Source organism: Bubalus kerabau, chromosome 6, assembly GCF_029407905.1.
Source record: "Bubalus kerabau isolate K-KA32 ecotype Philippines breed swamp buffalo chromosome 6, PCC_UOA_SB_1v2, whole genome shotgun sequence".
Taxonomy (NCBI): Eukaryota; Metazoa; Chordata; class Mammalia; order Artiodactyla; family Bovidae; genus Bubalus; species Bubalus kerabau.
The window spans coordinates 14943758-14966109 of NC_073629.1; the positions used below are offsets into that span (position 1 = coordinate 14943758).

Here is a 22352-nt window from a genome sequence, read left to right on the forward strand (position 1 = left end):
AAAAAATTTTATTGGAATATAGTTGCTTTACAATGTGGTATTAGTTTCCACTGTACAGAGAAGTGAATCAGCTATACATATACACATATTCCCTCTTTTTTGGATTTTCTTCTCATTTAGGTCACCGCAGAGAATTGAGTAGAGTTCTTTGTGCTAAACATTAGGTTCTCATTAGTCATCTATTTTATACTTAGCAGTGGTGTGTATGTCAGTCTCAGTCTCCCAATCCATCCCACCCCCCTTTCCTCCCTTGGTGTCCATAATCTGCTCTACAAGCCACTAAGTTGTTTTGAAAATTTTGCTCTGCTGGGTCTTATTGTGGCACGTGAGATCTTCGATCCTGGTTGCAGCATGGAAGCAGCTGGAGCATGTGGGATCTAGTTCCCCAACTAGGGATCGAACCTGGGCCCTCTGCATTTGACGCACAATCTCTTAGCCACTGGACCACCAGGGAAGTCCCTCAAAGCCACTAAGTTTCAAGGTGGTTTGTTATATAACAATAGATAACTACAAGAGTGAGGCTGAACATTTTCATTATTCTTATCTAATATATTGAAGTCTTTTTACACAAAGATACCAAGCCTGCCTTTTCTCTTTCCAGATAGCCATGTGAAAAAGGATGAGGCAGGGACTTCCCTGCTGGTCCAGTGGTTAACTCTCTCAGCTCCCAAAGCAGGGGGCCCAGGTTCGTTCCCTGGTCAGGGAACTAGATCCCACATGCTGCAACTAAGACCTGGTGCAACCAAATAAATGAATAAATATTAAAAAAAAAAAAAAAAAAGGATGAGGCAATGGATGAAACTGCCAGAGATGTCGCTCAGAATGGACTCAGAACAAAAATGTTCTCAGAATATCTGTTCAATTAACACACATAGGTACTCAATAAATACTTGTTAAATTAATAATCTTATCCATAGAAGGTGGGGAGATGGGGAGATATTGGTCAAAGGGTAAAGACCTAGAAATAAGAGGAATAAATCTTGGATCTAATGTATAGCATGGTGACTATATTTAACAACACTGTATTCTTATACCTGAGAGTTGCTAGGAGACTTTTCTCCTAGCAAAGATGAAGAAAAGTGTCTGTTTTTTCTCACAAAACACACACACACAAATGATAATTATGTGAGGTTGTTGGTGGCGTTAACTAACCTTATTGGATAATCATTTTGCAATACATAATTATCAAACCATCGCACTGTACACCTTAAACTTATACAATATTATATGTCATTATAGCTCAATAAAGAGAATAATAATAATGCCCATATTTCTGTACCTTGTTTAAATATATTATAATCAATCTAATTCAGTGTTTTCATGAAATTCAGATGCATTATACAACATTCCCTAGAAATACCAAACTGTTAAATAATTTTATTTTAAAAGGCTTACAGCAAAGTTTTACCTTTTCCTTCTCTTTAGTTTCCTTTACGTTAAATGAATAAAATAATGTATATTGCATGGATGCTCAGTCACTCAGTCGTGTCTGACTCTTTTCAACCCTATGGATTGTAACCTACCAGATTCCTCTGACCATGAGATTCTCCAGGCAAGAATACTGGAGTGGGCAGGAGATTCCAGAGCCTCGGGTTTGATGCTGGGTCAGGAAGATCCCCTGGCGAAGAAAATGGCAACCCACTCCAGTATTCTTGCCTGGGAAATCCCATGGACAGGGGAGCCTGGTGGGCTACAGTCCATGGGGTCGCAGAGAGTTGGACAAGACTTAGTGACTAAACAACAAGCACGATATGTGTGAAGGTAAGCTAAAATATATTTGCATCCCATTTTCCCTAGAGATAAGGTTTACTGATAGTTTGGTATGGATTCTTCCAGATCTTCTTTCTATATATTTGCATTCCTGGATATGAACTTTTTGTGGCAGAATGTATTTTCCAAAAATGGCCGTGACAACATTTCCCATCCCACGTGCTCTTTCAAAACCTTGCCACACCCCATCAGGCGGAGGTTCTGTCCTCCACACCCCATCAGGCAGGGGTTCTGTCCTCCACACCCCATCAGGCGGAGGTTCTGTCCTCTGTCCGCCTGAGCACGCCTCTCTGCCTGCCTCACTAAGGTGTGACAAAAGTGATGTGAGCTGACACCCAAGGCTTGTCATAAGAAACAGTATTGACTCCCCTTGGCTGTCTGTGTTAGGACTCATACTTCTAGAGCTGTAAGCCACACTGTAAGAAGTCTGGCTACCCTGAAGCCCCCATGCCAGGGAGATCACAAAGACAGACTAGAACCCCACCTGCTTGAATGTTCCCACCCCCAGTGCCAGACAGGTGAGGAAGCTTTCATGTTAACCCCTGTCAGAGTGGGACAGCGTGAGACCTGAATGAAAAAGCCACTAACCATTGGGTAATTGATTAATATATATATACACCTATACATGCTTATTTGCATAAATGACCTGCTATTACATAGATGTCTCTGAGACTTGTTTTTTTTTTTAATTTACTTTTAACTGAAGGATAATTGCTTTACAGTATCATGCTGGTTTCCGCCAATATCAACATGAATCCACTGCAGGTATACATATGACCCCTCCCTCTTGAACTTCTCCCCCACTTCCCTCCCCATCCCATGCCTCTAGGCTGTTACAGAGCCCGGTTGAGTTTCCTGAGTCATACACCAAATTCCCATTGGTTATCTATTTTACATATGGTAATGTATGTTTCTTTGTTACTCAGTATATCTCACCCTCTCCTTCCTCCCCTGCCACCATAAGTGAGACTTGTTTTTTGTGGGATCTTAGTTCCCCAACCAGGGATCCACTGAAGCTGTGCCCCATGCAATGGAAGGGCAGAGTCTTAACCACTGGACCACCAGGGAGGTCCAAGGTTTGCTTTTTTCACTGAGCAATTTCTGAGACTGCTGTGTGTCAGTGGGCTCAGATCCACTCAATATTTTGTAAGGCTGTGCAGTATTCCATAGCATAGATATTGCATAACAGAGCATAGAGAATTTTCGAACATCTTTAGCTGTGTCCTCCCTTATGGCAGAAAGTGAAGAGGAACTAAAAAGCCTCTTGATGAAAGTGAAAGAGGAGAGTGGAAAAAGTTGGCTTAAAGCTCAACATTCAGAAAACTAAGATCATGGCATCTGGTCCCATCACTTCATGGGAAATAGATGGGGAAACAGTGGAAACAGTGTCAGACTTTATTTTTTGGGGCTCCAAAATCACTGCAGATGGTGACTGCAGCCATGAATTAAAAGACACTTACTCATTGAAAGGAAAGTTATGACCAACTTAGATAGCACATTCAAAAGCAGAGACATTACTTTGCCAACAAAGGTCCGTCTAGTCAAGGCTATGGTTTTTCCAGTGGTCATGTATGGATGTGAGCGTTGGACTGTGAAGAAAGCTGAGCGCTGAAGAACTGATGCTTTTGAACTGTGGTGTTGGAGAAGACTCTTGAGAGTCCCTTGGACTGCAAGGAGATCCAACCAGTCCCTTCTAAAGGAGATCAGTCCTGGGTGTTCTTTGGAAGGACTGATGCTAAAGCTGAAACTCCAATATTTTGGTCACTTCATGCGAAGAGTTGACTCATTGGAAAAGACTCTGATGCTGGGAGGGATTGGAGGCAGGAGGAGAAGGGGACGACAGAGGATGAGATGGCTGGATGGCATCACTGACTCGATGAACATGAGTTTGGGTGAACTCCGGGAGTTGGTGATGGACAGGGAGGTCGCAAAGAGTCATTCATGGGGTCCCATTGACCCCATTCATGGGGTTGCAAAGAGTCAGACACGACTGAGCGACTGAACTGAACTGAACTGCCTCTTCAAAGGAAAAGAGTTCCTGGAAACTCACAGTTCAAAACAAGTCAAATAAGCTGCTGGTCCAAGTCAGTGCCTCTCCTCACTAACCTCCATACAGGGAGAGGCCTCTGAAGAGACTCCTAGCTTTAGATGACATTTACAAATCAATCACCTTGTAGAGGGTCTAAGGACAGGTCAAGCAGTGCTTCTCTATCTGTTTGTTTTGTTTTGCTTTAATTTATATTGGAGTATAGTTGATCCGGGCTTCCCGGGTAGCTCAGTGGGTAAAGAATCTTCCTGCAATGCAGGAGAGCCCAGTTTGACTCCTGGGTCAGGAAGATCCCCTGAAGGGACAGGCTACTCACTCTGGTATTCTTGGGCTTCTCTGGTGGCTCAGATGGTAAAGAATCTGCCTGCAATGAGGGAGACCTGGGTTCATCCCTGGGTTGGGAAGACCCCCTGGAGAAGGAAATGGCAACCCACTCCAGTATTCTTGCTTGGAAAATATCCCATGCACAGAGGAGCTTGGCAGGCTACAGTCCATGGGGGCCAAAGAGTTGGACACCACTAAGCACAGCATAACTTTGATTAGCATAGCATTGATATAAAATGCTGTTAGTTTCAAGTGGTACAACAAATGAATCAGTTATACACACACATATATCCACTTTTTTTTTTTAGATTCCTTTCCCATACAGGCATCTGTTGTTTTTTAGTTTGTTTGTTTTTTAATTCTCTCCCTCTCTTTTTAAGGTACAATGGACATATAACATTGTATTAGTTTCAGGTGTACAACATAATGATGATTCAATATTTGTATATATTGTGAAATGACCAGCACAATCCACGATCACATGTAGTTCCAATTTTCTCTTGTGAAGTTTTTTGCAGTCTTGAATGTACATTCGAATCACCCCTGAAATCTTGTTAAAATGAATGCTGTGATGAGTAGTTCTGGAGTGGGCTGACCTTCTCAGCAGTGCTGACCGTCTCCCAGGTGATGCCCATGCCCGCTGAGTCAGGGGTTACCAAACCTCAGCTAGCTGTTGATGACCCTTGCTTTCCTTGCTCACCTTCCAAAATGGTATGGGGGTGGGGTTCAGGCCTGGAGTTTTGAAAACTGATCTTTCCCTCCTCCTAAAGACTGGAAGCTCCTATTTTCACCTCCAGTCTTTACTTCCCTTCTGTTCTCCAGGATTCTTCACAGACCGGGGAAAATGCTACCACAACCATCTGTGCAAGGTCCCTCGATGCTGAACTTCATGGGGTGGAGACCAGAAGTCACTGAATGAATGGGCTATAGATGTGATTCTCACTTTTCCAGAACTTCAGTGCTTTCATTTCCACTTTAAATATCTGCTTTAGGAGAGAAATGGGTAGAGAACGGGTGTTGGGAATTGTGTTCCCTCTGTCATCTGTCATCATTATTCCATCTGTTCCAGTAGAGGACTCTTTTTTGGCCCTTTATTGACACTTTTGCTCTAAACATGACCTTCCTCCACCCTGCCGTGTGAGAGAGAGAGAGAGAAACCTCTGCCATGCTTTGAGCATCCTGGTACTATACCAACAGATTTGCACCACTCTGGCATCTGGGCTCAGTTACACACGATCCTCTCCTTCTGTAGGGGATGGAAGGAGAGGGGCTTTGTAGCAAGGCACATTTACATTACTTATTGTAATCTTTGCAGTAGTTTATGAGTATCACCCTCACGTCATCTCTGAGGAAACTGAAGCTCAAAGAGGGTCAGTGACTCATCTAAGGCCACACTGCTAGAAATGACTAGCTGGGATTGGATCTCAGATCTGCCTGACTCAGCCTTCTCCCCAGGTTTTCTCCCTAGAAATCTGAGCAATTCCGAGGTCCCTTGTGACCATGCTGGGTCTCTCGGTGTGCTTTTCTTCCTCATTAGCAGCTGCAGCACTGAATTCACGAGAGTACAGTTCCAATTACCCACTGAGGTCTCTCCTCTGTGTGGAGTCCTGGGCCCCTCCAGTGTTTCTTCTTTTGGAAACAGTGAAACCATTTTCTCTCTGATCCTTGACTGGCCACAGATGGGCCTGGGTTGGAATCCCACAGCCACCTCTTGGATGAATATGCACATATTCCTTAAACTCTCTGAGCTTCAGTTTCATCCTCTGTAAAATAAGGATGATAATTGTATGTCAGCTGAGCTATTGTAGGATGATGAGAAGAGGGCATCTAATGCCTTTCAGAGTGCCTGGCATCAGGCAGGAATGAAAACAAAACAAAGCTTATACCTTTTCTATCCTTGATTTTTAAACTTTTTCATGGATCAGGACTAAGACAGCCTCTTATTGGCCTCTGAGTCTTCCCAGCAACACAGCCTCCCCGGGGCAAGTGGGGAGTGTGTGAGATGAAGCGATTTCCCAGCTCTTACTGAGAGCGGGGGTGGCGGGCGTGGGGGAGTGGATGTTTGGGGGTGGGGGGGGTGTCTTCCCAGGGGGAGCAGTGGTAAAGAATCTGCCTGCCAATTCAGGAGATGCAGGAGACATGGGTTTGATCTCTAGGTTGGGAAGATCCCCTGGAGGAGGGCATGGCAATCCACTCGAGTATTCTTGCCTGGAGAATCCCATAGACAGGGGAGCCTGGCGGGCTACAGTCCATGGGGTTGCAGAGAGTCAGACACAGAATACGCACACAACAATAATAAATAATAACTGAGAGCAAGAGGGGGCTGAAGCACACCCTGTTCCCTATGGAATTTGGGGACCATACCCAGACTGACCTCCAGAAGTTATTAACCAGTATGTGCAACATGTGTGAGTGGAGGGCAAGGGGGAGAACCAGAGTTTGGCAAGACACCAGCGGGCAGGCTGGCACTCCAGAGGGGCTGCTGAGCATGAACCACCATGGTGCCCACCCCCTGTTGCTTCTCCAGTGCCCTGTCACAGGTGCTCAATAAACAATTGTTAAAGGAAGGTGCTCTTTGGGGACAGGGGCTGGCTGAACCGATGGAGGAAGCGGCAGAAGAGTGATGGCCCTTAGACCACCCTGCATGAAGGCCTGAGCTACTTCCTGACAGACTTGTTAGAGGTGCGGCTGAATGAGCGACAGGGCTCAAAGGAGAAAGAATATACTCTTTCCTATTGATGGTTGCTTCTGTCAAACTCCAGCCAACCTGAAAACAAATTTTAAGTAACAGAATGAAAATAATGAAATACAGTGGAGATCTTCAGTTTTGAGAACAGTTTGGAGATCTTCAGTTTTCCGGAACGAGTGAGCGACTCCCACTACCACACTGCCTCTCCTTTATGGAGCCTTCATCAGACTTGGGAGGCCAACGCAGGGTCAACCAGACTCTCCATTCCAACTCCTGCCAAATTTCTACCCTCTGGCCTATGCATTTCTGCAGAAACTCCTTTAAGCGGATGGGGCATTTGACCCCTTCTGTCACCTGATGAAAAATGCTTAACCTGGTCCTTTGTCCCCTAGCTCGCATCCCCACCGCTGACTGCTCTCAAGAGGTAGTCTGAGGAGTATATCACAGGCAAGTGCACATACAGTCACAGCACCCTGGAGAAGGACCACACACTTACATACTCATTAACATGCGGATTGACAAGTACCTTTCTCCTCTGTAACCCATGAGGAGAGGGAGCCTTGAGTCTCGGCCACTCTGTTCCCTTACTGTCTCCCTGCCTGCCCTGCCCCCTACAAACGGTGCCAGGGCCCCCTCCTATGCTGCCAGGTACACAGCCTCTGGTTGCTTAGCAATGGCGTGCCTCTCCTCCCTGTCTCAGCAACCTCTCCGTAGCTTTAGTATCAGCCACAGCAGGGAGAGCCAAGCTGGACTTGACAGGAGCTGCTGCTGCTGCTAGGGAATGTGTGGGGAAAAGTCCCCAAATAGGCCCAGGTTCTTTTTTAACATTTATGTTCCACACTGACTCTCAGAAAGTCCTGCCACCCTCCCTTGTCCCCAGCTTCTGCCAGGCCGATGATTCCCCCTCCCAACTGGACATCTCGCCCCACTGCTGTGCTCTCTCTGCCCTGGGTCTCTGGATCTGTCCCATGTGATCTGTTCCTCTTTTGAGGTTCAAGGCCCCTGGTAATTCCTTGTAATCCTGTAACTCCACATCCACGGGTGTCTATCTCTGGGGTCTCTGTGGTTGTCCCAGGCTCTCTTTAGGCCCCTCCTGCTTAGAATGAGTAACTGTCTGTCTCCCCTTCACTAACACTTATCCCCTCACTCCCCACCTCCAAAAACTGATCACTGTGATGACCCCATGTTGCCTTAGCAACCATGACCACACCCCTTGTTTCCACCTTTTCAGGAAAAGTCTGTGGTGGGAGGTGCCTCACAGAAATGACCCCCAGGCTTTCTGCACTCAGCCAGCCCCCATTTCAGGTTCAATGGAAACTGACATTGAACTTCTGGCTAACCAGAAGAGGACTGGCTCCAGAAAAGCAAGTCCTCTCTGCTGCTCTCCCTCCATCTCATCAGCTATAATGTCAGAGTCCCAGAGAGAAGCCCTTGCAGAGGCTCAGCACCTGCAGTGGGCAGGAACCCGCCCACCCAGAACAGTGCTGCCTAGCACTGCCCCAGCTGACAAGAGTGCCTTCCCAGGGCATAGCGACGATCCCCCTGTCTGTGTCACCTGGCCTGATCTCTTTACCTACCCCATCTCCCTCAGTCCCTGAGGCTCGGGTCTGACGATATCATCTGTGGATTAAAAATCAGGACTAGGGAGCAGTCAGCAAAGAGATGGCTGAGAAAATACTTCCAGAGTAAAGGAAGATGGGGTGGAGCCCAGCTCCTAGGCAGGGTTGGGTTGGAGGGATGCTGAAATGAGGGCATGAGAGAGATTTAGGGAGGGAGGCCTGGATTCTGCCTTCTAGCAGAGGAAGCCAGCAAACAGCAGATGGAACTTTCAGGCAGGAGGCCGGACCGAGTGACCTCACCCAAACCCTGTGGTCTGCTGCTATTGCAACCTGGCGAGTCTCCCAGCTCTCCTGGGTCCCCAAGTGGGAGAGCTTTTTATAGTTCACTCCCCAACTTGGGTTTGAATAATTAAACAAGATGGACAGAAATAGCAGCCGGACAGCTAAGGCGGGTTATTTTCGGGTTTTCTAGAACACAGAGTGCTCCTGGGCGGCACCCCACCCCTGTAGGGGGTGGAGCCAGCATGACGGCGATGGGAGATTCCTGTGGGGGAAACCCACCCGCATCCCCCAGGGTTCCTTGGGGTGACAGGTTTGCTGTCAGCCAGAGGAGGGTCTCACCGCTTCTTCCTGGTCTTCAAGGAAGGAGAGGGCTCTCTCGGCCTTCTGCTTATAGCTCCACCCCTGGCAGGAAGTCCCTTCTGTTGTCTGTCAGCCCTTCTACTTCAGAGATGGTGACAGATATTGAAAATCAAATCGATAAGCAGCTTCAAGACAGACTGAATCAGGAGGAGGTGGCTACAGCTCCTCTGGCCAAGGAGCTGGAATCAGGTGATAGGAGGTTTTGTGTCCCTCTCCACCCCCACTCCCCATATATCTGTTGGGAAGCCGTGGGGGGGATGAGGACTGGCGTGGAGGATGGGAGGCAGAGCGGGAGAGAAGAATTGAGGGTGTATGTTGGGGGACGGGGTGGCGAACTAGGCTCCAGAGAAGAAAAGACCAAAGCTGGATTAGTGTCAGGGCTGAGAAACTCTGAAGGGGCAAGAAGCTCTCCTCTTCTAGCTCCCTGGTGTCCTGTGTTCCTGGCATATGCTCAGCCTGGGTTTGCTGGGACAGAGCTTTAGCAGCTGAGCTGGGAATGGGGAGCGGTGGGGAGGGCCCCCTCAGTTCTCCATTGCAGACCAATCATTTGTGGCTTGTTTGCATAATACTTTTGGTTCAACCGCAGAGATTAGGGCCTCACCCCAACTCTACCCCGAGGCTTTAAAAACCTGGGGCACAGAGGGGGCACTTGTCATGTTTTCTCCTTTAGATAACAATTTCAGGGGTGGGTTTGGAGGTCAGATTTCAGGAAATACTGAAATACTTATACTCATTCATTCGTGTTTATTCATTCAACAAACATTTCAAAAGCACAACTCTAAGTCTTGCCTTGTGTTGGTGCTGGGAATAAATTAGTATGGCAAGCTCCTTACTCTCAAGAAACCTTAAGTTTAGTAAGGAAGATGGCCATCTTAAAACCTACTCTCCACCATTTTTGAGCGCTTAGTATGAATTAGATACCATATAGGAACTTCGCATCAACTGTCCCATTTAATCCTCATAACAAGTCTGTGGTCTAAGCAGCATTAGCCCCCATTTGACAGTTAGTAGAACCGAGAAGAGATCTGGCCAAAGTCACAAAGCTTGTAAACGGAATTGGAACCTGTGTGCACGTGATTCCAAGTTCTGTGCTCTTAACCAGTGCCGTTGTGGTGGCTAACACAGGAAAGAAAGATGTAAGTTCATTAAATGCCGTGGATATTCAAAAGAGAGCGAGACTGTCTTTAGCTTTGGGTATGTGCTATGCGTGGTTGGGTGGGGGCAATCAGGGAAAGATGTGGTTTTGCCCTGTACTTCATTCATTCTACAAATTCTTAAACTGAATATCTAGATACTCCGTCCTTTGCTCTTGGTGCCGAGGATCCTGAAGTGACCGAAGTCCTTGCGCTGTGGACATGCTCTTCAAGGATAGAAGAAAGGCTGAAGTTATAATTGGGCGAATCGTAAAGCCAAGTTGCCTTTACCCTCAGAGTTGTTCTGTTCTCTCCCAGGGACAAATACCCAAATTTCTGGGTAATCTAGAGGAAAGGCCCGGCCGTCCTACTCTGGGAAGTCCTTCCTAACGTCTATCCTGCATTTCTTTCTGTTCCAATAGATTTCCCCACCTCGCATTTCATTTCTCTTTTTCAAGGCCAAACCTCACAGCACTAACCCGGCAGGACGAAAGCGTCTGGCCCTTTAAGGCCACCTTCTTCCCCCCACGTGCCGTCTGGTTGGGCTGGCGACGCTGACGCACGCGTGACGTCAATGGCAGCTGGCGGAGTCTGGGCACGAGGAGCAAAGTTGGGATGGGGGTGGGGGGGCGAAAACCGGAGGGCGGTTTATTTGCATTTAAAGGGGCCACTCCAGGGTTGGCGCTCAAGGCATTAAAGATTTGTGTATTTGGAAAACTTTCCGTCTTGCGCTAGGGGACAAGAAAAAGGCGTGGTACAGCTAAAATCTGTAGTGACTAGACTTTGCGATGTCGATTATGTCCTTCCGCGGAAAGGGGGAAATAGTCCCTCGGTGCCGGGGCTGGAACCACGTGACCTGGAGGGGGCGGTTGGGGGGTGGGGAGAGGGAAAAAGGGAGGAGCTGGGGAGTCGACTGTCAGGCTTGGTTTCAGCTGCCCCCACCCCCACATCCTGCCCACCCTCCTGCAGCTGCCACCACATCCTGCCCAGCCGGGGGCAGGGAACTCGTGTTGGGGGGCACTGACCCGGGACCCGGCTTAGGCACCCCGTCCCTGCCCCCTTCAGTTCCAGGGTGGGGCATCTGCCCTTTGCCCCGGGCCTGGCCCCAGGCACCCTGGCACTGAGCTTGGAGGACAGCTCTGCCAACAGTCTTGGACATCTCTCTGCCTGACTCCTCCTCGCGCCCTACCCCCAGCTCAGAATGGGACTTGTTCGGTCCCAGATCAGAGCCCCATCCCTGGCCTAGCACAGTTATCAATAGACAAATAGAGGTGTTCAATAAAGTTTTTTGTAATCTTAACTCAGTTACACAGCTACAAACACAGAAATTCATGCAACAGAATGCTGAGCGCATACCATGCCAGCCCCTACAAAGCTCAAAGTTGAGTTAAACTGCGGCCCTCAAGGAGCTCAAAATTAGCGAAAGACAGTAAATTAGAAACCAAGAATGCCAGTACAATGAATGCATTGTGTACTAATGAGGTAGATACAAATAATACACTATACAGAGGTACAGGAAAACACAAGTTCACATGGAAAATGTGTACACAGAAGAATCACCAGTATATTACGTGTGCTGATGGCACAAACAAGGTGGAAGATGTGGGGAGAGATTGGGGGCCTTTGTTGGGATTACTGGAAAACTGGGAGGAAGAATGATCAGCCCAATGGAAAGGATGACATGGATGGAGGTGAGGATGGAGATTGTCCAGATGGCTGTGGAGAAGGCAAGAGGGGTTAACCAAACAGCCAGCCGGAGGCTGAAATGGTAGTAATGGTGTCCCAGAGTTCCATAGTCAGGACAACAGTCAGAAGAGCAGCAGCCCTTGTGAATGAGGCAGACCTTTCCAAATTAAGTTGTACAGGGGTGTTTGGGGAAGCACGAATCAAGGGAGCTGCTGAGGTCCCTTTGCCATACAAATAGATGAAGATGATACTGTACAGAGGAGTTTACACACTTTTTAGAACCTTGGTGGGCATTTGTCTAACTCCTAGGGGATTTTATGGCAACATTAGGTGACTTTTCTCTAAGAAAGATGAGTTGGTAAAGGGAGAGAAAGATAAGGGAGACCCCGGCGTCTGAGCCTGTCTAGGCATTTTTCACTTAGTGCATCCTGGGATGGGTCGTCCAGGGGCTAGAAGAAAAAGATATAGTGAGTCATTTTCCGGAAGTCTTTGTTATAGTCTAACTTGCAGCAGTACTCCCTAGATCCTTTCTTAGTTCTCCATGGAAATCAAGACCTCATGTTTGTTACTTTTCCTTTCCTATGAAGTTCTCTCTATAAATAAGTGTATATGTAAATTCTATTCCACTTGTAATGTCAGCCTGTTCTACTCTTTCCTACTCTGTTTTCTACTGGATTATCATTTCAGCGTCTCAGGGTCCAGGATACTCCATCTCCTCTGCTGAGCTTATACCTCCCTTCCTTTCTCGCTCCTGCTCTTCCTGGCCCTTTATCACCCTCCCAGGTGACTCACCTACCTTCCTTCCTCATTCCTTTGTTAAGGACCCAACATTCCAAGGTGGGGAGGACCAGCTGGCCAATCACAGCCCTGACAAGCCTGCCTCAGGCTTGAGATTGGCTGAGCTTCGGCTGGCGGGAGGCTCACCACGCAGATATATAGGATACTGTGGAGGGGGCTTCTGGGAATCAGCTCTGGGAAAGAATTTGTACCAGGACCGTTGATGTTTTGGGAGAGAATCCTTCAACTAGATCTGGGGCCAGAAGGGTCTTCAGCTGGGAGAGCCTCGAAACTGAAGGCAGGCTGATTGACCCAGCTCTCTTGGTCTCCTGGGACCTGGATGCCCCCCTCCCCACTTTAATTTTTTCCTATGATCTGGGACCCAGTAGTCTGAAGGCTTAGTTCCCAGGCCCGTCCCTAAGAAGTCTTTTTCCAGCAGCCCTGGATCTCTCCAGTCTCAACATTCTGCTTTCCCGACGTCGGAAACAGCCGGAAAATAAACACCCTGATGACTAAACGGTTTCTCCAGCTAGAGCCTGGGGAAGCACTAAAAATAGAGGCCACAAGTGAGGGGAGGTTCCCCAGTTGAGGGGTGGGGGGGCACTTTCCCATCGTGCTATTGCCACAGCCCCAAACCTGGCACAAGGCTCTGTTCTTCTCACAGTCCTTGGGGACCAGGCAGATGGGCTCCCCCTGCTTACCCTGAGGTCCTTCAGGTAAGCCAGCTGTGCCTGATAGGGAAGACAGACATCTTCTGGTGCTGGGGCCCCAACTCCTAAATCTAATGGGGAACTAAGAAGCCACTTTTGGGAACAAAGTGGGACAGTTTAAATCAGGTTTCCAGGAGTGGTCAGGTGGAAGAGACGGAAACCAAGGCCAAGGAAATAGCCTGCTGGCTTCTTGTCTTAAAACATAGACAAGCCTCCAACCTATTTGCAAAGCAATTCCACTGAACTTGCCTCCTCTGAGGCTCCTGTGGGATAATGGGCCTAAAGGGGTCTTGCCCTTGAGTTTATTATAAAGCAGCATGGGCTATCATTCAAAGCAATCTACTTGTATGAACTAATTTAATCTTCACACCAATTTATGAGTTAGGTACTATTATCATCATCTCTATTTTACCCATGGGGTACAGGGAAGTTAAGTAATGTGCCTGTATTCCAGTTAATAAATGGTGGAAGAAGGATTTGAACCAAGATAGCTTGACTCCCCCAAAGTTGATGCCTCTAATCACCATAACATGCAGCCCCTTTCAGGGATATATTTGTCTTAGCAACCCTTAACCTAGAATTGACTCTTTGTCCAGTAAATCAGACCCAGTAGAAATCCGAGTATGTGAAGAACTGAGTGCCCTTCTGTTCTGCAAGGTTCTTTGAGATCTAAGCCAGATTCCATCATTTCGTCAAGCTCAAGGTAGGAAGCTGACATTGGAGTAACGGGGAGTAAGTCTGACAGGGTCAGTTGTCCAGTACACATGGCACCCACACTCCTGTTGCAAGGCAGGAGAGGATTCACCACACCCTGGAGCAAACAGGAATTATTAACTTTTTAAAACAGCTACTACTGCTTCTTTAATAAGATGCTTTTGGGCGTTTCCTGTGCTGGGGGAAATTAAGGTCACACCCCTTTAAATTGCCCCCTCGGCTGTAAGTGCTCTGGGGCCGCAGGCACCCCGGATTAGGTCACCCAGGAACTATGAGCTGTCGCTTTAAATTGCTGGGCGTCAGCCGAACCGGGTCCCGGGAAGGGAGGGGGCCTGTCACAGGTAGAGGGAGCAAACGAGCTCGCCAGGTAACTCCCTAGAAATGCACCTGTCTCTTTAAGTGGGGCTTCGGCACACCCTAAGTGAGAGAGATGGAATCTTCTCAACACCTAGCATCTACCCTTAATTTATCTACTAAGACTCCCACCTCCAACTCTCTCGGAGCTTGGGGGTTGGGGGAGTTGTCGATATAGCTTCAGAGCATGGGAGAGTATACGCGCAGACCGCTGAACCTCCCCGGAAAGGACCTCCTCAAGCGCATGGTGGCAGCAGTGCTAGGCAGCCGTCCCGCCGGCTAAAGCGGCACCACGGGCACGGGCTGATCCCTTTAGAGGCCTCTGGGTCTTGCCTCTCCACTTTGCCTCGCTCTGTCGCTTCCTCCCTCCCTCCCTCCCGGCAGGCGGAGGGATCTGCCGCTGCCGGCGCCGCAGCCTAGCTTGGAAGGGCGGTGGGGTGGGGGCCGACCCTGCCCGGCCCGGCCGGCCCGAGGGAAGCGAGGGGCGGGGCCGCGTCTCCGGGACCGCCCCTACTCCGGCCCCGCCCCTCCGCCCCCACGGGTTCCTCCCATTGGCCCCCCCGCCTGTCCATCACCCCCGTTCTCCCACCCCTCAAGCTAGGCTGAGCTGTGCCTACGTCGGCCTCGACTCCCGGGGGCTGGAGGAGTTACCTTTGGAGCCCGAAAGGAGGAAGGAAGCAAAATATCAACAACAGCCGAGGCGGCTCGGGCGGTCGGCCCCGGTCCCCCGTCTGCCTGCCCGCCCGCGCGCCCACGACGGGGGCCCAGGCCCCCCGGCGCCGCCCAGGGCCCGCGCGGACGCCGTCCTCACTAATTATTCCCCCCGCCCGGAGCTGCGGCTTCAGGTGCTGAAGAGCCCCGGGACTAGGGGGCGAGAGCTACCCCCTCCCAGCCGTGACATCCTCCCTTCCCCCAGCGGGGCCGGTGAGTAAAGAAAAATAATGCGCCTGCCGCTTTAAGAGGCCCCCTCCCCCACCCCGTCCTGAGGTTGGGGTGGAGGGTGGTCTAGACCGTCCCCCTGAGAGGTGGGATGGGGTGGCCTCCTGGGCTGGGAGGAACTCGCGGAGCGGGCTCTTTTCGTGTGGCGTTGATGGGAGATTACGTGGGGGACTGTTTGGGTGAGGGAGTCGGCTGACGGGGACAAGTGGAGTGGGCTGTAATTCCCTTGGGTGTTGGGATCGGGGTGGGGACGGACGGCTTGGGGGCGCGCCGGTCTGTTGGTGTCCCGGGGTTACGGCGGACCCCCCAGTGGTCTGGGAAGGGGCGCCATCCTCAGAAGGGGTCTCCGGTGACAGCCGGGAGCGACTGACATTTTAACAGCCGGCCCTCCCTCCCTCTCCCTCCTCGCGCCGCCTGTTCCCTCCTCCTTGGCCCGAAATGGTGCAGAAGGGGGCCTGGGAGGGCGGCGGGAGGGTGGGGGCGGGGGGAGCCGCAGCTGTTTGGGAAGCGGGGGAGGGAGGGGGGATGTTGTTCAGATGACACCAGGGTGGTGGGTTGGGGTGTGTGAGTGTGTGTGTGTGTGAGTGTGTGTGTGTGTGTGTCCGGGGCCCGGGCTTGCCCGGTGCCTGTGGAGTTGGGACGCGGAATCACCGCGGAGGTGGCCACGCAGGGCCTTTCCTTGGGACCTCCTCGCCCTCTCCTCCCGAGACCCCTGATCTGGTTTGTCAGTAGACCCAACTGGAGAACCCCCGGCCAGAAGTTTGCAGCTGTTCAACATCTGGGCGAGAGTTCTCCAGTCGCTTTCTTCACCTATGGCAGGCTGAGCTGGGCTGGGAGTGGGGGTCTAGTGAGTGTTGAGGGGCTTTTGGGGACGGAGAGCCAAGGAGACTGAGATGCATCTAGTCTTTCACTCCAGTGCCAGCCCCTTTCCTGTCTGGTTTGGTCTTACAGGCAGGGTCTCCTTTCCCCTAGTGATTCAAGCTAATCTCTCAAAGGCCTCCTGAGGTCTCTCCCTAATGAAAGGAGGGCTCCTGAGTGTGGGCACCCTTGGAACCACTGACTAGGTTATCCCAGGTTTGTCCTTTGAGTGGGAGGCTTTCTCTGCCTCCTTTTAAGCAGCTCATTGTTGGTGGGTTGGGGGAGGGTACAGTGGGTGGATCCTGTGTCCCCCTTTTCAGTGCCCAGCCCCCTTTTGAGGTCTCTGTAGCCTTGGTTTCTTTGGTTTGGGTGAGTGGTCCTCCCCACCCCTTCCCCCCATTCCCTCTGTGGGTCGTCTAGGCAATTCAGGGCCCAGCCTGGACTATGGGAAGTTTAACGTCTGGGGCGGTGACCTTGGGCTGCTCTGGCCTCCAGATAGCAGGGGAGCCCAGGCCAGCAGGAGATTGGGTGTTTTGAAGTTAGGGAGCTGTCCACCTCCCACTCCCCTCCAAACCTCCAACAGGGAAGTCTTAGTAGTCAAGGAGAGTGTTGAAAAAAGCACATGTCAGTGTTCACAGATGTCCACCCTCCTGTGGCCGCCGGGTCACACCCGCCCCAGGACTTAGCCTGGCTGTCCCAGCTCCCACGGCATGCCTGGGAATGAATTTCCTTCCTGTGGTTTCCCAGTGTGTTGGGCAGAAGATGGGGGTGGGGTGGGATCAGTGTGAAGGTGGCTGAGTACCCGTTTAGATAGAGTGACTGGGGAATCACTGGAGTTCATGTGTAAGTCTTTCCCCACTTTGCCCAGCAGACATATGGACCCTTGGGTCTCAGTGGTCATATTCTCTTTGTTGTAACTTCCATGCCACCCCTCTCCCAACACTACTGGTAGGTGTTTGTAAATTTGTGTGTGTGTACATTTGTAAAGGGAAGGGTTTCTGGTTTCTCTGTGGGAATGGGGAGCTTTTACTTACACTCCTTTAGAGGCCAGAGAGGTTGTTTTTTAAATTTGAGGTCACACAGCAAGTCTGTGTCAGTGCTTTAGTCCAGCCACCACTCTTTCAGGCATGGCTTCATAGCAGGGAGAGACCACAGGAAGGAGGACTCGGTCCTTCCCCATGGAGGCCCTGGTCCAAGGGGAGAAGCAGGGCCCTTGTAATGGGGCATAGGCATGGGAGGTTCTGTCTGCTGTACCCAGTGCCTGGAACACAGTAGTGGAGGACTTGGGAGTGTGACGGGGGTGCCCGTTCCCCCCTACTCTGTACCCGCTGTCCCTGCGCTGGAGGAGCCTGGGCTTCCCCACTCTGCCTCTCTTGGCTCCTGGCTCTTCTCATAGGCTGGGAGATATGATCGTCTCTCTGGCTGCTTGTTACATAATCTCTCCAGAAGGTGTTTTTTTTTTTCTTTTTTTTTTAATCTTTCCTGGGTTTTTCCTGGGAGGTGTGATGAGGGGAGAAGGCAGAGGGTAGACTCTCAAGGTTGGGGCTGGAGAACCGATAGTCAGGAGGCTGGAGGAGGCCTCCTGGCCTCCGAGAAGGACAGGAAAGAAGAGGCCTTGGGGTTAGGCCCTCACTGATTGTGGCCTAGCCCCTCCTCCTCCCCTGACTTCCTGGGAATGTCTCTGTGCCTTGGATTTTCCTGGCCCTTGTGCCCCCAGAGAGGCCTGCCTCTCTACTCCTCCTGTCAACCGTCTTCTGGCCAGCCAGGCCCCCACCCTCCCCGTTTGGCTTTGGCCCAGACTCTCAGTGCTCGCCCTGGCCTGGTGTGGATGGGACCCTGTGTTGGACACTTTGCCTCCCACTCATGTGCCTCTGTGGGCGGGAGGTGCCAGAAACGAATGGTGGGCCCAGCATTTCTCCCCTAGCTGTGTTGAGAGCCAGGCCTCCTGCCTCCGTGTCTCTCTAGTCCAGAGCATGGTGGCCTTACTGGAGAAGGGGAGTTGGGGGGGATGGGTAATGGAGACCTCAGCTCTCGGGAACAAGTCATAGCTGGTGTTCACCTGGGTTCTGGAAGTGGGTCTGAGGATCAGACCTGGCCCTCGAACCTCAGCTCAGGTTCTGGGTCTTGAGGCACTGTGCTGACAGGCGTGCCCCACCCCTTGGGATCAGGGCTGGGGCTCTCCAGGCTCTCAAGCCAACTGGTTTGAGGCAATTATCTGCCTTTTAGAGGGAAGGAAGAGATGGTGGCGGGGCCAGCGTAGCCTTAGCATCACTGTAATCGCTAGTGGCTTTTACGAGCCAGTCATGGGGCCGGAGTCCGGCCAGCCATCTGTCCTTCGGTCCCAGTTTGGTGACTTACTCATGGGATGAGGGGGAGGCGTCGGGCGCAGGTAGTTCTCTTCTGGGAGCTGAACCCCTTTCTGTGTGGCGGTTGATGTCCCCGTCTGCCCACAGCTTCAGCAGGCAGAATGGAGCTTAGACTTCAGGAAGGACTTAACAGTGGAGGTGGATGAGGGAGAGAGAGCGCGCTCCAGCTTGGCCGGAGAAAGACGGATCTCAGAGTACTTTCTTCTCCAGTGGCTCTTGGTGGCTCTGCTGAAAGGCCTTGAACTTTGGCCTAGTATGGATGGTGCTCTTTGGCTCCTGGAATATTTATCTTCTCCTCTCCTGCGCTGTCTGGGACTGCAAGTATCCTGAGGAGAGTTTGTCCTGGACTTGTGGGATGGCTCGCCTTTGGGCCCCTTTCCCCTGGCAAGGGCGGGTGAGTGGGGGTCCTATGGAAACCAGCATGCCTGGGTACATCTGGCAGGTCCATAGCGTTTAGTGGCACACGTGCATGGAGGTATGCAGCACATACACATGGTGTGTCACACGCTGGAGCCACTGCGTCCTGTAGGGGGTGGGGGTACTGAAAGGCAAAGATAATAAGAAGATCAGAGACTGAGAACAGGGTGAGAGGACTGGAGGCAAGAAGGCAGAGGCATGGAGAACCCTAAAGAGAGGAGTGTTGAAGGGAGCTCGAGGAATTGAGTCTAGAGCTAGAGCATGGCGTGTGAGTTGGGGAGGCCTGGCTGACTTCCATCACTGCCCTTTGCCCACCACTCCATCCCCGCCACCATCTGTCCCTCTGTGGCCCTGGCTCAGCCTGCCTTGGCCCCTCATGCTACCCGCATGTCTTTGGGTGAGTCCACTTTGCAGATGTACAGGAGTTTCACCTAGCTTTGTGGTGAGCAGAGCACCTGGGTCTTTGGGTGGTTTGTCACTGGTCTCTGTCGCACTCCCCACTCACCCAGATAAACAAGGCCAGTCCGAGGTATCGAGGTTACATCTGAGCCCTCAGGCATCTCGGGGCTGACCCCTAGCCTGGGCGATCCCCTAGGCCCTTTGCATCTGATTTTCCCTTTTCTTGAGGCTGTGTCCACAAGCTCCCCTTCCTGGGAGCCCAGCCATGCTTCTGGCTGATCCTCTCTAGGGTGGAGGCGGCAATGCGTTTGCTGACTCTGCACGAGACCCTGAGGGCTTGGGACTGGGGGTGACAGTTGCGCCTCCTGTCTGGTCCCTCCCTCTGTTGCAGGCTGGGAGGAGGGGGACTTGTCTGGAGCTCTGGCCTGTTGCTGGCCTCACCCAGGCGGGACCATATTTACTCACTTAAACTCACCCTCCCAGCCTCCCAGGAGGCTCCAGGCTCTAGGCCTGGTCACTGACCTTGGCTTGGTGCTCTGGCCACTCCCTGAGGAGTTAGAAAGGCCCAGGAAGCATATAGAGAGGGAGCTTATTTTGCTCCGTGGTCATGAGCACTTCACCCTCGGGCAGGACCCCACTCACCCTGTTTTCCAATATGCTTTGGAGACTAAAAACTAAAACTTTTGAGATCCCTGGGGACTGGAGGAAGGAAACCTCCATTTATTGTGTCCCTGTGTGCCAAGCTCTGTGCTGGGCATGGAAACATGGGAAGATTCATTTATTTCTCATACACTATTTCATTTGTTTTTTCCTTTGTAATTAGGGAGACTGAGTAAGAGATTTAAGTGACTTGCTCAAGTTTTCCTAGTTAGGAGTTGCTAAGGGCTTTTGTCTAAGATTAAGGGAAGGATCGTGCCCACAGGAAGGGCAGTGGAAAGGAAGGCCCAGGGAGACCTGGGGGTAAAAGGAAGATACACTGAAGGGAAGGACCAACCCAGTAGGATTCCCTGACAGGAAGACAGAGGATTAGGGTCTGGTGGCAGGTTGGGGGCGGGGCGGGGGGGGGCATGCTTTGTTCCCTGAGAAGGTCTTCTGATTGACTGTCATGGGGTAAGGTTCCCAAAGCAGGGATATGTAAGCAGGAACAGGTGACACTCAGACCCCTCCTGGGTACTGGTTAGTACCCTCTAAAGCTGCCATGTGAGATGACTGAGGATCAGGAAAGATTTGAGCCACAAGAGTCCTGGGCTTGTGCAAAGGGTGAGAGGCATGGCTGACTTGAGCCTGATGGTAGGGAATCTGCCCCGGAAGGAATGTGTTGTTGCTCCCGGGAAGGGAGACCCTGCCTGCTCTCACTCCAAGTTGTGCAGGGAAGCGCTGTGCCCACCAGTCAGCCCACCTCTGCCGCTTACTCCTGGTGACCTTGGGCAAGTCTCTGCCCATCTCTGAGTTGGTTTCCATCTCTATGAAACAGAGATGCCTCCCCTGGGGGAAAAAAAGGTTAAAAGGTTCCATGGGAAAATTTGTGGTACTCAACACAGTGCTTGGAAAGTGGCTGTATCCTTTCTTCCAGACGTCAGCTCCAGCCTGGCCCTGGACTTGCCTGCTAAGGCCGTGGTCCTGAAGGTGGGGCAGGGGCACACTGTGTCCCAGGCAGGAACTTGATGTGAGGGGGGCTGAGGAGGGCCTCGAGAAGACCCAGGGGTGGGCTTGGGAAGCTGAGCCCACCTCTGCCCTCCCCATCCAGACATCTCCTTGTCTCAGAATTGTCCCCTCCTCATTTCACCCCAGAGTGTTAGCAGATCCCTCTGGCTGCTTACTTATCTCTCATGATTTCCCTGCCCCCACCCCTGCCAGCAAATACTTGGGAGTGAGGGTTGGGAGAACAAGGAGGAGTAAGAGAGAGCTGATGCTCAGACCTCAAGGGAAGACCGACAGCAGGAGTGGGTGTGGGTGGGGAGAGGAGGGTTGGTCTCTTTGTGGAGTCTCCCTGCTCCAGCTGGATCAAGTAGCACAGAGGCAAGGGGATGGGGCAGATGACCTCAACCTTTAGAGCCTATGTGTATTGATGGTTGGGGGCAGACCTGGAGGGAGGGCTGCTTTTGAGAGTGTTGCCTCAGGCCTTCCCAGTCACATCTCTGGGCCTCGGAGCCCCTTCCCTCCACCCCCCACAGCTGCCTGCCCCTCTCTGCTGACTCCCCTGTGCATACCCCATGGTGGCCTGTGAGGCCCAGGCTGACTGGGTGGGGACAGGTGTCCTGGCCCAGCTGTTCCCTCTTGTCTCCCCCACCTGTCAGCCCAGAGGGTGGGGAGCTGACAGGGAGCAGAGAGGAGGAACCTCTTGGCCTCCTCACCTGCTTGCTGGGGTGGGGCCCTGGTTGTAAAGTATAGCAGAAGGATTGAGAGCAGACGATAGACTGGACTTCCTCCTTAGACGGAGGGTAACTCTTGATGATAGAAGTGGCAGAGAAAGCTGGGTACACAGGGATCCTCACTGTCAGTAATCAGAGGGGTCTTTGTACAATATCTTCAAGAAAGGGTGAGAAACTGCATGTCGGTGAAGGGCGTGGATCAAATTTGGGGGCAAGTGTTTGCATAGATCTGTGCAGGTACTTCCCCCCCCACCGCCCCCCCCCACTGTCTGCCCATGGGGGTGGGGGGGTGCTCCATCTGGCTGGGCATCTTAACCTCACCTGGCACCTTTCCTGAAAGCAGCAAGGTAATCCTGTAAGAGCTGCCTGGCTGCCCGCCTCGGCAGGCCCACGCAGCCGCACTGCCTGCCCTCCCTTGCCAGGGGCTTAGAGGACTGTCCTTCGAGTCAGAAGGAGATCCAGCTGCCACCCGGAGCGGCCCCTTTAAATCCTCGGTGGCTTCCCGAGGTCATGATGTCTCTAGGAGGATTTGCTCTCCCTGATTGGATTGGCCTCTTTGGGGTGGGGGTGCTGGCGGTAATAGTAGGTGAACACTT

The 22352-nt window shown here is 51.5% G+C and overlaps 1 protein-coding gene across 7 annotated transcripts in view; it reads left to right on the forward strand.

Moving 5' to 3' along the window:
- Positions 1-13277: 13277 nt before the first annotated feature.
- MEF2D (myocyte enhancer factor 2D) overlaps positions 13278-22352 on the forward strand; it is a 32444-nt gene continuing 23369 nt past the window's right edge. Inside the window, exons 1-3 of one of the 7 annotated variants that reach the window (XM_055583967.1) lie at positions 13297-13343; positions 13934-14040; positions 15007-15329. The gene's annotated coding sequence lies outside the window, so the exon portion shown is untranslated. Of the gene's footprint in view, positions 13344-13373; positions 14041-15002; positions 15330-22352 lie in introns of those variants that run through there. The other 6 variants (XM_055583968.1, XM_055583973.1, XM_055583965.1 and 3 more) reach the window with 6 other exon arrangements.